Here is a 13,332-nt window from a genome sequence, read left to right as displayed (position 1 = left end):
GCAAACGCTGAAATTCACCAAAAATAAATCTTCGATGATTTGCTGCTTTACCCCCTGCCCCTAACAGAGCATTTGCTGTCTGGAGTGTTGTGTGCACTTGTGGTCATCCAATCATTGGGAGGGTATTAATGCAGAATGGGGGGGGGGGGGGGCAGTTCTCAGGAGAGCAGTGATGATGATCCTGGGTTTCAGGAGTTAACTTTGTGAGGAAAGGTTGGAGTTGCTCTCTTGGGAAAGCGACTTTGAGGTAACCGCATTGAAGTTTTTCAAGATTGTGAAGGGGATTGACAAAGTTGATCCAGTTAAAATGTCCTGAAGTTAAAAACAAGGCAGTTTGAAAGTAGGAAGGGAAGTCAGATGGAACATTTGCACCCAAAGGAGCAATAGAATTGTGGAACAACTAACAATGACTTGTATTTATATCTCGTCATTAATGTAGAAAAGTTCCCCACAGCACCTTGCAGAGGCAAAATCGAAAAAAATGGATATTGAGTAAAAGAGTCTGAGAGTGGTGTGACCTAAAACCTGGTCAAAGTAATGGGTTTTAAAGTGGGTCTTAAGGGAGGTGAGGGAGGTGGAGGTGTTTCGGGCAGCAAAGTCAAGGAAAGGTCATTGAGACAGATGTTACAACTGGGCTCTAGGTATGATTAAGTAAGTTTCTGGAGTGAGAGAAGGTGAGTAGGCAGTCGAGAGATCCAGTGAAAAGGGACAGTTATTGGGCCCCGGGCTTTCTTTCTATTACTTGTTGCCTCCATACCATCATAGGGTATGGAGTTCAACTTCGATGTTTATGAATAATGATTTTACAGAAGTATTCAAAATGACTTGCCTGGCAGATTGTTGCTGCAGTCTCTTCTGGCATGCTGCTATACAAAAAGGAACACCACATCGTACCTGAGATTATAAAACACAAACATACATTTGATTATTTAAAATTTTTCAATATATTTTTATTCCTTGAGTTACTTGTACAAAATTAAACATCTCCAGATGAGAAAAGGAATTTTTTAATGTCTGTAATCCTGGGATAAATTTAGGATGATTCCATGGATTAAAATCTACTGCTTAAAAGAAAGACTGACTTGCATTTATATAGCTCCTTTCATGATCACAGGGCTTCCCAAAGCCAATGAAATACTTTTTGAAGTGTAGTCGCTGACGGAAACATGGCAGCCTCTTTGCACACATCGAAGTCCCACAAACAGCAATGTGCTAATGCCAGATCATCTGTTTCAAAGTTGATAATTGACAGATAAATATTGGATAGGACACTGGTAAGCATTTCTTCATATAAAGCCATTGCATCTTTTATGTCCACCCAAGAGGGCAGACAAGGCCCTCAGTTTAATGTCTCATCCAAAAGGCAGTATAACACTCCATTGGGAATCTTAAACTAGCTTTGATGCCTCTGAAGAAGGACTTGAACACATATAATATTATAAAAGATAAACTAGAGTGCTGCCACTGAGCCACAACAGATACCTAAGTCAGCCTTATCCAAGATTCTATTACATGGTTAGTAAGAAGGAAAGGTTAAGTTAATATGTTTAGCTGAACAGTTAATGGAATTCCATTTGAAAAGGAACAAATAGAGACAATGGAAGGGAGTGCTTATACAAATATCAAATAAGGTTCCACAGCTAATAATGCTAAAATCTAATATGTTAATTGCACCTGTGAATAACTCTCTCAGAACTGTACATTATCTCTATTTGCTGAATTAAGTGTCCCTGTCTGTCTCTCATAAACCCCTTGGCTCTGCTTTCTTTCCTTTTCCTCTATGTGTCTGCTTCTTGTTGTTTTACTTCTTTGTTTCTTGACTCTTCCCCCTCTCTAAGTTTCTTTGTCACTATTCTCTCACTCTCTACTTCTGACTCACACATTAAAATAACACCGGGCTGGATCTAGTTCTCCCAACAGAAAATGGCAGCCATCAAGCACGGGCCCTGTACTGCCGTGATCTTGCACCTGGTGGGCACTTTGCATATGGCAGGGTCGGCCTTGGCGACGCTGTTCACGGCGTCACCTGTTGAAGGAGCAAGTGCTGGCACCATTTTCAAAAGGTTGCCAGCCCTGCAAACAGCACAACATAACACAGAGTTCACCCGTTCCCCTGCCCCCCCCCCTCCCCCCAATATAGTACATAGTGCAGAGTCGACCCCTTCCCCACCTCGGCGGCGCCGGCTTTCCCTGGATGGGAAAGTGAAGATGTGTAAATGCCGCACGTTGCGCTGAAGATCCGGAACGGAGGGTAAGATCGCTGCTGGTCACATTTAAAAACTAATGAAAATCTTTAATTAGCATATGGAAGGCAGGTTCCCGTCGCAGAGTGGCAGAGGGGTCGTCACGGAGCTTCCCTGCTGCTGGGTGGATTGGGCCCGGCATTCCCGGCATCAGGTTCCACGGCGGCCACTGCCACGTCGATTCTCTGGCACCCCCGTCCGCCACGAAACCTGATGTCGGGCTGGGAACAAAATCCAAGTAATGGGCTCAGTGTAAATCCACAAGGTGCATTGGGATGCTTTACTACATTAAAGGTGCTACATAATGCATGTTGTTGTTGTTGATAATAGTAGTTGGTAGGTACAAGGCCTAGGAGCTGTGCATGTGTGACTGGGCTTGAATAAAGATACATTTCTACAGCACCTTATCACATTTCAAAATACTGTGAATTAATTACTTTGCGGTGCAGTGACTGGTGTTATGCAGGTTAAAGCTGCAGCATTTTACACACAGCAAGATCCCATGAACAACAAAGAGATGAACGACCAGTTAATCTGTTGTTTAGGTGATGTTGCTTGATGGAGGAATGTTGGATAAGTCACTGGTAATGAATACCTTGCTCTTACTCACAATGTTGGTCTGGGCACGGGAAGAAACCACTCTTTCTGCAAAATCATTGTCTTTGTTCTTGGTTCCAATCACTGGCTTGGGAGTCAAGCCCTAACTTGTTGAACCTCTGCATCTCAGACAGGAGCTCACCATCTGAAAGACAAGATTGGAAATAGGCTCCCACTACTGGACTCGTGTGCAATCCGAGACAATGGGGGGAATTTTAACTTCCTACATTGGGCAGGAATGGAGTGGGCGAGCAGTTAAAATGGAGTGGCTCCATTTCCCGCTCAGTTTCACACGACTGTTTATGGTGGTGGATGAGGAGTCCACCGGATTCAGGCAGGGAATCTCTGCTAAAATACGAACTGGGATTCAATGTCGTCAATAGGACGTCGATGGCATTTTAACTGGGGCCTGAACGCAGAAGCTACAGCGTTGTTCCCACCAGGCTGTTGCAAGTCAGCAGCTGGTGAGAAGGCAAACAGGCCTTCCAGGTAAGTGCAGAAATGACCTTTATGGGGGCCAGGCGGAGCTAGAGTGTCTCCCATGCCCCTGGTCCCCCTCACTCGCACCCTTCCCTCTTACAAGAGCCTCCGTAGGTCCCCTTCCTGCCATTTACCTGAAGCCTGAAGCATTACCTGAAGGGTGACTAAAGGCTGCCCAATCCTCCTCTCATAGAAATCACTCTGTACCCTCTTTCTGCCCGTTCTGGGTTGAAGGTGATCCTGCAGCAGTTAAAACAATCAGGACCCGAGACTTAAATGAAACTTCCTAGTTATCACTTATTGTTCCATTCCAAGTCCCTGGTGATCACTCATCAGCACTCCATAGGGTTGACAATTCTCCAGGAATTCAAGATTAAACTCAAGGACAAGTGCTGTGAGCAACACCTGGGAGAAAATTCACAGGGGCTTTATAAACAATTGGCTTATTTCCAATTTTCTTTGAATGCTTTTGCTTATCAGTTATCAAAATTAGAGAATTGACTGGACGGGGTGATTGGAGTTGAGAAGCCATATGATGAAGCCTCCAGAGTCCATTCAGAGTAGGCAACCCTGCCACTGCACCCTCACGTCAGGGCATTGCTATCAGCCACTGTGCTCTGTGATTGTTTTTGGGGCATGACAGCTTTAAGAGAAGTGTTGCAGTACAAAAAAACAGATTTATTTGGAAAAATACTCTTTTATATTTACAATAATAGCTCTGTTTAGGGAGTGCTCAGAATGTGATATGTACACCAGCTTGACACAAGTGGATAAGTGAACAATTAACAAATTACCATTTACAATGGGGAGGATGGGGGCGTGAGCTGAAAAACCTTATACTTATCAGAAAATTACCCTTATTAATATACACTTAACTGTACAGGCTTCTGTAGAGCTGGAATAGAGGGCGAGTGCTGAGAATTCACACAACTGCAGCTTTAAGTGGACTAAACTGTAATCACATTATACAAAACATACCTCCCACATAAAGCACCTCTACCACGTGGCAGCAAGCTGCGTAGATCCTGCGCACATCTTTTAACTCTGGGATCTACACGGTTTGCAGTATCTGCAAACAATCGTGCAACATCTTTCTCTCTCCTGCAGTTATTGTTAAATATATATCACAGCCATTAAAAGTCAGGTCTTCTTCAAAACACACAGTGGCTTATCTACACTGATCCACGTCTCTGCTTGCTATAAAAGTTCTGAGAACGTCCTTCAGACGTCAGATGCCACACTTCAAAGTATCAAAAGGCTACAACACAAGAGAAAGAAAGCAAGTGATTTTATGCTGGTGTCTTCTGACCTGGACCCAGAAATTTACAAGCACTTGTCAACCTATAAACTTCATTCACTGAAAGTATTTAACCTGCAATTGACCGCATATGTTTATGACAATGAGACTCTGCAGCGTTAAAAAGACAGACCAGTTAAACACATTTCCATGCTGGCAGCAGATTAATACATCGTGCATTATATGGCTCAATTCTCCTGTGACTATAACGTGCCATGAGAGATCTGCAGGGCATATAAAAATGCTTTGCACCTGCCACTGTCCATAGCGTGACAAGTCAGTTTACTGGCTGGGCACAAAGCACTTAAAATGTTGCCAATGACACCTATAGAAATATAGTTTTCAAGCTCTTTGAGCTATTTCACGCAGCCTCAAACATTCCTCTTTTATTTAATCACCCACAGCCAATCTGTTCATAAGTTTCAGCCTGTAGTTTAGGTGTCAGCTGTGGTGCAGCTAGTAACACTCTTACCTCTGAACCTGAAGTCTGCAAGTTCAAATCCCACTCCATGGGCTGAATTTTCTGCTTACGATGGGGGTCCCAACAGACTGGAAGACCAGGGATGACCCCGCATCTGCTGTTTCAGGTACTACCTGCTGTGTTTCATGGGAGTTAGGCAACTAATGAGCTGCTGTGGGGGAGGCTCCTGTTCCTTTAAGAATCAGCTGCTTGCCCTCAGGAGTGGCCAGCAGTTCAACAGTCTCTGCAGTGCCACTTGAGGCACTGGCCACTGCTGGGACTACACCTGGAAGAAGAGGATGCCATAGATGGGTGATAGGTGAGTAACTTACCTCCTGATTCCCAAGGCACCAGCTACAAGTCAGGAATGTGATGGAATACTCTGGATGAGTGCAGCTCCAACACTCAAGAAGCTCGACACCATCCAGAATAAAGCAGCCTGCTTGATTCGCAATCCATCCACCACCTTAACCATTCACTCCCTCCATTACTGGCGCACAGTGACAGCAGTGTCTACCATCTCCAAAATGCACTGCAGGACCTTGCCAAACCTCCGTCGACAGCACCTTCCAAACCCGCGACCACTACCACCTAGAAGGACAAGGGCAGCAAATACATGGGAACACCACCACCTGCAAGTTCCCCTCCAAGCCAAACACTATCCTGACATGGAACTATATCGCTGTTCCTTCACTGTCGCTGGGTCAAAATCCTGGAACTTCCTTTCTAACAGCACTGCAGGTGTCCCTATAGCCCAAGGACTGTAGTGGATCAAGAGAGCAGCTCACCACCACCTTCTCAAGCACAATTAGGGATGGGCAATAAATGCTGGCCCCACAAGCATTGCCCACATCCCATAAAAGAATATTAAAGAAATCCAGCCCCAGGACCTGAGCACAAAAATCTAGGCTGACACTCCACTGCAGTACTGAGGGAGTGCTGCAGTATCAGAGGCGCCGTCTTTCAGATGAGACATTAAACTGAGGCCCCATCTGCCCTCTCAGGATGACTTAAAAGATCCCATCGCACTATTGTGAAGTAGAGCAGGGGAGTACTCCCTAGTGTCCTGGCCAATATGTATCCTAGAATCATTGTAATTAACAGATGGACCCCACATTATTTGTTTAAAACCTATTACATTTCTAACCTTTGCCAGTTCGATGAAAGGTCACTGACGCATTTGCTTCTCTCTCCATAGATCCTGCCAGACCTGCAGAGTATTTCCAGCACTTTTTGATTTTGTTTCAGATTTCCAGCATCTGCGGTATTTTGCTTCCATATTATTGTAATAAACAGATTATCCAGTCATTATCACATTGCTGTTTGTGGGAGCTTGTTGTGAGCAAATTGGCTGCTGTGTTTCCTATATGACAATGGTGACTACACTTCAAAAGTACTTTATTGGCTGTAAAGCACTTTGGGATGTCCTGAGGTTGTGAAATATAAAGGCAAGTCTTTCTTTTTTATGGCAGAACCTTTCACTCTTTCCTGTGCTCTTACATTAAGAACAGTGACTACACTTCCAAATTACCTCATTGGACCTGACATGCCCGGGGGCGTCCTGAGGTTGTGAAAGAACTTAGGACATAGGAACCTAGGAGTAGGCCATTCAGCCCGACTAGCCTGCTGCGCAATTCAATGAGATCCTGGCTGATCATCTACCTCAATGCCACTTTCCCCTGCTATCCCCTTATCCTTTGATGTGATTAGTATCCTGGCATCTATCGATTTCTGTCTTGAACATGCTCAATGATTGAGCTTCCACAGCCCTCTGGGGTACAGAATTTCGAAGATTGGCCATCCGCTGAATAAAGAAATTCCTCCTCATCTCAGTCTTAAATGGTCTACCCCTTATTCTGAGACTATGTCCCCGGTTTTAGATTCACCAGCCAGGGGAAACATCTAATCTACATCCACCCTGTCACATCCTGAAAGAAATTTGTAAGTTTCAGTGAGATCACCTCATTCTTTGAAACACTAGAGAATGCAGGCGCTGTATATCTGCAGGTCCTTTATTTCCTGTCGTACTAAGAAACAGCCCGTGTTATGGTTTGGCCACATGGAGTAAAGTATAGCCCTTTCTGGAGAGGGTGGAGAATGTGAAAGAATGCCAGTATCTGTTACCTCTTCAATGTTTGCTTCCAAACTATTGCTAATCTGGCAATGGATGGAGAAGAAAGTGAAAAAGAGCAGAAAGAAAGACTTTTATTCATTGGATGCTCTATCACATCTGTCAGAAACATCTCAAAGCACTTCACATATAATTAAGCACTTCTGACTATAGACCTTTAGCGCTAATAAAGCAGTCCTTTCGTCCACAACTTAATGCCACATGCATTAATGTGATGTACTGCCTGTTACCAGAGGTGGAGAAGGTTGCCTAGCACGCTGCAAAAGCTCTTCTTTAAATAGCATATTGGGATCCTTAACATCCATCAAGACGATTGAAACAGGCAAATAGCGCCTTTATCTAAAGTCTTATCTGAGGGATAGCATCTCCAACAATGAAGCACTCCCTCAGTACTACAATGGAGTATCAAAGCAGATTATGAACGCAACCCACAATCAGATCCTTATCTTATCCAGTTACACACATTAGAAATGATTATAATTTTATTTTGGGGCCCTCAGAGTAATCTGAGTAAAGAGGTGTTTATTGCACCAGTTTGGTCTGGTTTTAGATCCAGGACCCAAAGGAGAACAAACAGGATTAGACCACCAACTCCTCTGAAAGCAAGGCTGTCACTGGAAACTAATTTATTTGTAAACTTCATAAACGTATAAATCTTCCCAACCGCGACGACCAGTGATAAATGACGAATTAGTGGATCATAGGTTCAAACTAGGAGGAGGATAGTTACCTTGATGTGGTACCGGTGGGCAGAATTGCTCCCTATTGCATCTGGCTGTGAGCACTCAGATGCTGGGGAAATTCGCTTCCTTTGTCAAATTTCTGACATTTCACCTGCTGTCAATGGCTTCTTCCTTTGACAATGTCATGGATTAGATCATAGCTGTCATCTTCCCATCTCCAGTTCTGTTCAGGACATCATGTATAGGATAGTTCATACAAAAATAAGCATCACTTTGACAAAAGGCGTTTCCATTCTGTAAGTTCACTGCTTCTTTTTAAGGTACTGAGGTAATTTGGTGGTTTACACAGGTTTAAAAACGGAGTAGCTGATCACTACAGCATGGGAAATCCCCAGGTCTGATCCTGAGTCCATGCTGAGTTAACTGATCTCAGCTGAAGCAACAGTAGAGGCACATCAATTGGACTCAGCTCCTCTGGGTTAGAGTGACCCAGAAAAATGACCAAATTTCCTTACTGGATGTTTGCTGGAGGGATTTCCTGCTCCCTAACTCGGGGATTAGCCTAGGGGGTGATGAAGACCGTTGTAGTGGATTTAGTGCTGACCCAGCAGAGATCAGATAACTCAACATAGTTCAGGGCTAGAAATTAGGAGGTTATGGTCTGTGTGACTCAGCTGTACATTGAGAAGCTTATTTAGCCAACAGTGTACGGGTGTAAAAATAACAACTGTATTAATTTAGTGTCTTTACCATAAAAATAAGCTCCAAGCAACATCACAAGAGTGTAATCGGACAAAAAATGATGCTGTGCTAAAGAAAGAGCTTTTAGAATGGGTGGCTAAAAACTTGGTTATAAAGATAGGTTTTAAGGAGGGTGTTCAAGAAGTGAAGAGGCTTAGGGAGGGAACTCCAGAGCTTAGGGCCGCGACAGCTGAAGGCACAGCTGCCAATGGTGGGGTCAAGGAAGTGGGGGATTTGCAAGAGATCAAAATTGGAGCAATGTAGTGATAATGGAAGCTTATAGGGCTGAAGGAGGTTACAGAGAGAGATCGGCCATGGAGGGATTTGAACATGAGGATGAGAACTTTAAAATCAAGCTGTTGATGAACTACTTTGTTGTGGCTATTCCCTGCACCTGTCAGCTTGGCTAATTAAAATATTAGGAGCACCTCGGTCTCAGGTGCAGTATGCATCTGTGAAGGATTACATAACACTAGTTGCAGGGTTGTGTGTGTAGCTTCCTTGCCATATCCCAATAAGCACATAACTTGTCCCCTGACAAATGCTTTGTTGGCTTCTGGATTTCTACAGAACACTCACTAAGGAAAAGCAAAATATACGAGCATTTACTCGGAATTTCAATTCATCTCTTGTACTGTAACGGATCCAAAAATTGGAACAATTTATTCGACAGAATGCCATCTTTTATAGGAAGCAACTAGTCTGTAAATACAAAACAGACATAATGGTGGACTGATAATATTCTGTGAAGGGTTACATTTCACTTGTTTCACTGTTATGTTACTGTATCCTAATAAACACACGACATATTTTGGACATAATATTCAGTATGCTGGTGTGTTGGAAAATGTAGGGAATGGAGGAGCAATTCATTCAAGCATCAGGATTAGAGCTGGATTAGCAATGATGATATTTACATGGCATCCAAATGTTTGGAGGTTTACACATCATAGCGTTACTGATTCTACTGCCTGCAATGCTCTCTGGGAACAATCATTGACTCGAGCATCTTCCCAGTGAATTTTGGCAAACATTGAAACAGGATAAAATCACTCCACTATAGCCATCAGCCAAAGCTCTGTGGAAAGAGTTTTACTTTTTAAATAAAAGGATCCCTGAGGAGAATAAAACAGGTACACTATCATTCGAAAAGGAAAGCTTTGCATTTATATAGCATTTTATCACATCTCTCATAAGCAACAACTTGCATTTATATAGCGCCTTTAAAGTAGGAAAATGCCCCAAGGTGTATCACAGGAGCAAAATCAGACAAAAGGCTTGGTCAAAGATGTAGGATTTAAGAAGTGTCAAGGCCCAGTTGGTAAGTTAGCAACTATGAGGGTAATGGGTCAGTGGAACTTGGTGCAGGTTAGGATATGGGCAGCAGAGATTGTTCTCAAAATGCACTGTCATAGAAGTATTTTCTTCTGTTTAAAAACTAAAAGGGGTCTGTGTGCCTTTAAGACTGAGAGCAGTTGCAATATTCTCTGGGAACAGTGTGTGTGCTGCAAGTCTGTTTCCTAAGCAATAGCAAGAGAGAGAGATCACATTCTGCATTATACCAGTTTGACTCTGTGTAAAGACTGGCTAAAACCAGTTTGAACTGGCAGACAGGTGCAGTGTGCTCTCTTGAAGGAAGGAAGAATTTGTCTCTCTCAGCAGAAAATCTACATTGGCCTACAGGCTGTGTTTCACCTAAAGAGGAAACGACCCCTGGAAAGGAATATATCCATTATTGGAGGTAGCAAATTCCTTTTTACCCCAGTCTTTAAGAAATCTCTACCTCAGGAGTGACTTTCTGTTGCCTTTTGTGTTTCTGGGAATTCTGGAAACTCAGTAAAGTTTCTATTGACAGACTGCTAATTCAAAAATCTATATAAGAGAAACAGGCAGGTAGTTCAGGAGTCCCCTGGGGTCCCGCTTGCAAATCGGTATTCCATTTTGGAGGCTGATGAGGCTGGTTCCTCCAGGGAGTGTGGACAGAGCCAAGCTTATGGCACCACAAGCAGCCTGTCTGAACAGGAAGGGGGAAAGAGAGGAAGAGCAATATTAATAGGGGATTCTGCAGTCAGGGGAACAGCTACTGTGGCCGTCAACGTGACTCCAGGATGGTGTGTTGCCTCTCTGGTGCCAGGGTCCGGGATGTCACTGAACGGCTGCAGGGCATCCTGAAGGGGGAGGGTGATAAGGCAGAGGTCATGGTACACGTTGGTACCAATGACATAGGCAGAAAGAGGGATGAGGTCTTGCATCAAGAATTCAGGGAGTTAAGCAGTAGACTAAAAAGCAGGACCTCTCGGGTTGTAATCTCTGGATTACTCCCAGTGCCAAGTGCTAGCGAGTATAGAAATAGGAGAATAGCACAGATGAATGCGTGGCTTAAGAGTTGGTGCAGGAGGGAGGGTTTTAGATTCCAGGGCCACTGGGACTGGTTCTGGGAAAGGTGGGACCTGTATAAGCGGGACATAGGTTTATCTCAGTATTGTTTAAGAATTAGTTTACTAATGAATAGTTAATTTGTTGTTTTCTAAAGGTACCTGGTTTGGTGTGTTTTATTCTGGGGTTAATAAAGTGTTTAATTTAGCTAATTTCCAGTAGGTGGGAAACTTTAATAATATGCTGTGATCTGTGGAGTAATGGGACTGAATTGACAGTGCAATACTCCCGCCTCGGTCGCAACATATTAATTGGGGCTCTTGTCCGGGATCATATTAATTTGGGGGCTCGATTTTTAGGGATCCAAATCCAACGGCAATTACGTGAATTATAAGGGGAATAATAATTTGAAAAAAAAAAACAGGTTTCTTGAATAGGGTAAAAGCTGTATCATCAGAATGGCGTTCACAGTTGCTGCAGAGTTTCTGGGAAAGGAGAATGTATCCCTCAATGACTTGATAACTTTAACTAAGAATAAACAAAAAGATTTGGCAGCAAAATTGGAATTAGAATTGAAATCATGTGCTAAAAAAGCAGAGATATTTGATGCAATAGTCCAACATTTAAAATTGGAAGAAGAAAAAGAAGAGGAAGAAGAAGATAATAAGTCAACCAGTGATGCAATGGAGTTGGCTTGAATTCAGTTAGAAACGAAAAAGTTTGAGCAGGAACAAGAAATAAAAACTTGAGGCTGAAAAAGAATTAAGAAAACTTGAACATGAAAAAGAAACAGCAGTAGCAATAAGAAAACTTGAACTTCTGAGAGAAAGTGAAAGAGAAGAGAGGGAATTTAGGTTAAAAGAGATGGAACTAAGACAAAGTCTTGATTCCAGGGAAAGTTCTGGTCAGGAAGAATCTGAATTCAACTCAGGACCCATCAAAAAGCTGTTTAAATTCATACAAGCTCTTCCTAAGTTTGAGGAAAGGGATGTAGAGGCATTTTAAATTTCTTTTGAAAAAATAACCAAACAAATGAAATGGCCAAAGGAAAACTGGACACTGCTTATGCAAAGCAGGTTGATGGGCAGAGCTCATGAAGTTTATGCCATGCTTCCTGAAGAGGCTTCAGCAGATTATGAGATGGCAAAAAAGGCTATTCTTGCTGCACATGAGTTAGTCCCTGAAGCTTACCGTCAGAAGTTTCGGAACTTACTGAGATTGGCTGGGGAGATGAATGTAGAATTTCAGACGGTGAAGCAAATTAATTTTCACCATTGGATAAGGGCATTAAAGCTGGAAACCAAGTATGAGAACCTTAGAGAATTGATGTGGGCAATTATTGTTTAGGAAATATCACTGGAGGGAGAGAAGTACCTTTAAAAATGGAGTTACCAGAGGCTGCAAGAACTATAGCCAAATCCAATATCACACCCAGTCAACCATTGGTTATCCACTGTTAACCTCTGTTATGCTCACCTCATTATCCCAGCTCTTCACCTTTGAAGTCCACAGCTCTATCAGTGACCATAATTACATCACTCTGCCTTTTGCAAATCATCAGTTTCAAAGGCATAAATAGCTACAATAAACATATTACCTCAGCCCAGAGAGAGACTTTATAAAGTGATCTATTACAACAATGTACTAAAACCCTAGGGAAGAATTCATACCCAGCCTCCCCACTTCTCCCCAAACCCAGATGACTCGATTGATAAAAAGTGTGTAGCTAATCTGTATGAGCAAGTACATCCGAGATTTGATTCAGTTAGCTGGCATCAGTCTGCATGACAGGAGCCGTGATACTGTGATGAAATATAGGTATAATAGACTTAATTAGGTAGAATTTAGATATATTTAATACATTATACCTTTTAGAATTAAAGATTGAATAAATGGTCAGTTTTCAAGACTCATTGAAATTCCCTTTAAGGGCAGAGTTTAAAAAATCCATTCCAAGGTTTCTGCTACATTGGAAATATACTGAGACAGGCTATACGTGTTCCGTACTGATAACTATAATCCTAATTAGTTGATAATGTTAATGATATAGACAGACTGACTTAAGGAGATGGTACAAGGTACCAACAAAGAACCATTACAGATGATCAATCACAAAACGGAATATTACCTACAAAAACAGATGCCACATAAACCCAATTTAACCTAAAAAGGAAAAAGCAGTTCCTGCACAAATTTAATTAAAAATCTTTTAAGTGTAAATCACATTTATAAAGTTAAGTCTTAGTGTTACTATAAAGCACTACAAACCAGAAGATAGGATCACATGATACAAATTTATATGAGTGAACAGTAAATTTAAAGGA

General features: G+C 42.5%; 1 long non-coding RNA gene across 1 annotated transcript in view; it reads right to left on the bottom strand.

Annotated features, from left to right (window-relative positions):
• Nucleotides 1-825: 825 nt before the first annotated feature.
• Nucleotides 826-13,332, bottom strand: part of LOC137380410 (uncharacterized) — a 50,227-nt gene continuing 37,720 nt past the window's right edge. The window contains exon 3 of the long non-coding RNA XR_010977017.1: nucleotides 826-894. This is a non-coding gene — a long non-coding RNA (uncharacterized lncRNA). The remainder of the gene's footprint in view (nucleotides 895-13,332) is intronic.

The sequence above is a fragment of the Heterodontus francisci genome, chromosome 19 (genome assembly GCF_036365525.1).
Source record: "Heterodontus francisci isolate sHetFra1 chromosome 19, sHetFra1.hap1, whole genome shotgun sequence".
In the NCBI taxonomy this organism is placed as follows: domain Eukaryota; kingdom Metazoa; phylum Chordata; class Chondrichthyes; order Heterodontiformes; family Heterodontidae; genus Heterodontus; species Heterodontus francisci.
This window is presented reverse-complemented; position numbering and strand designations above follow the sequence as displayed.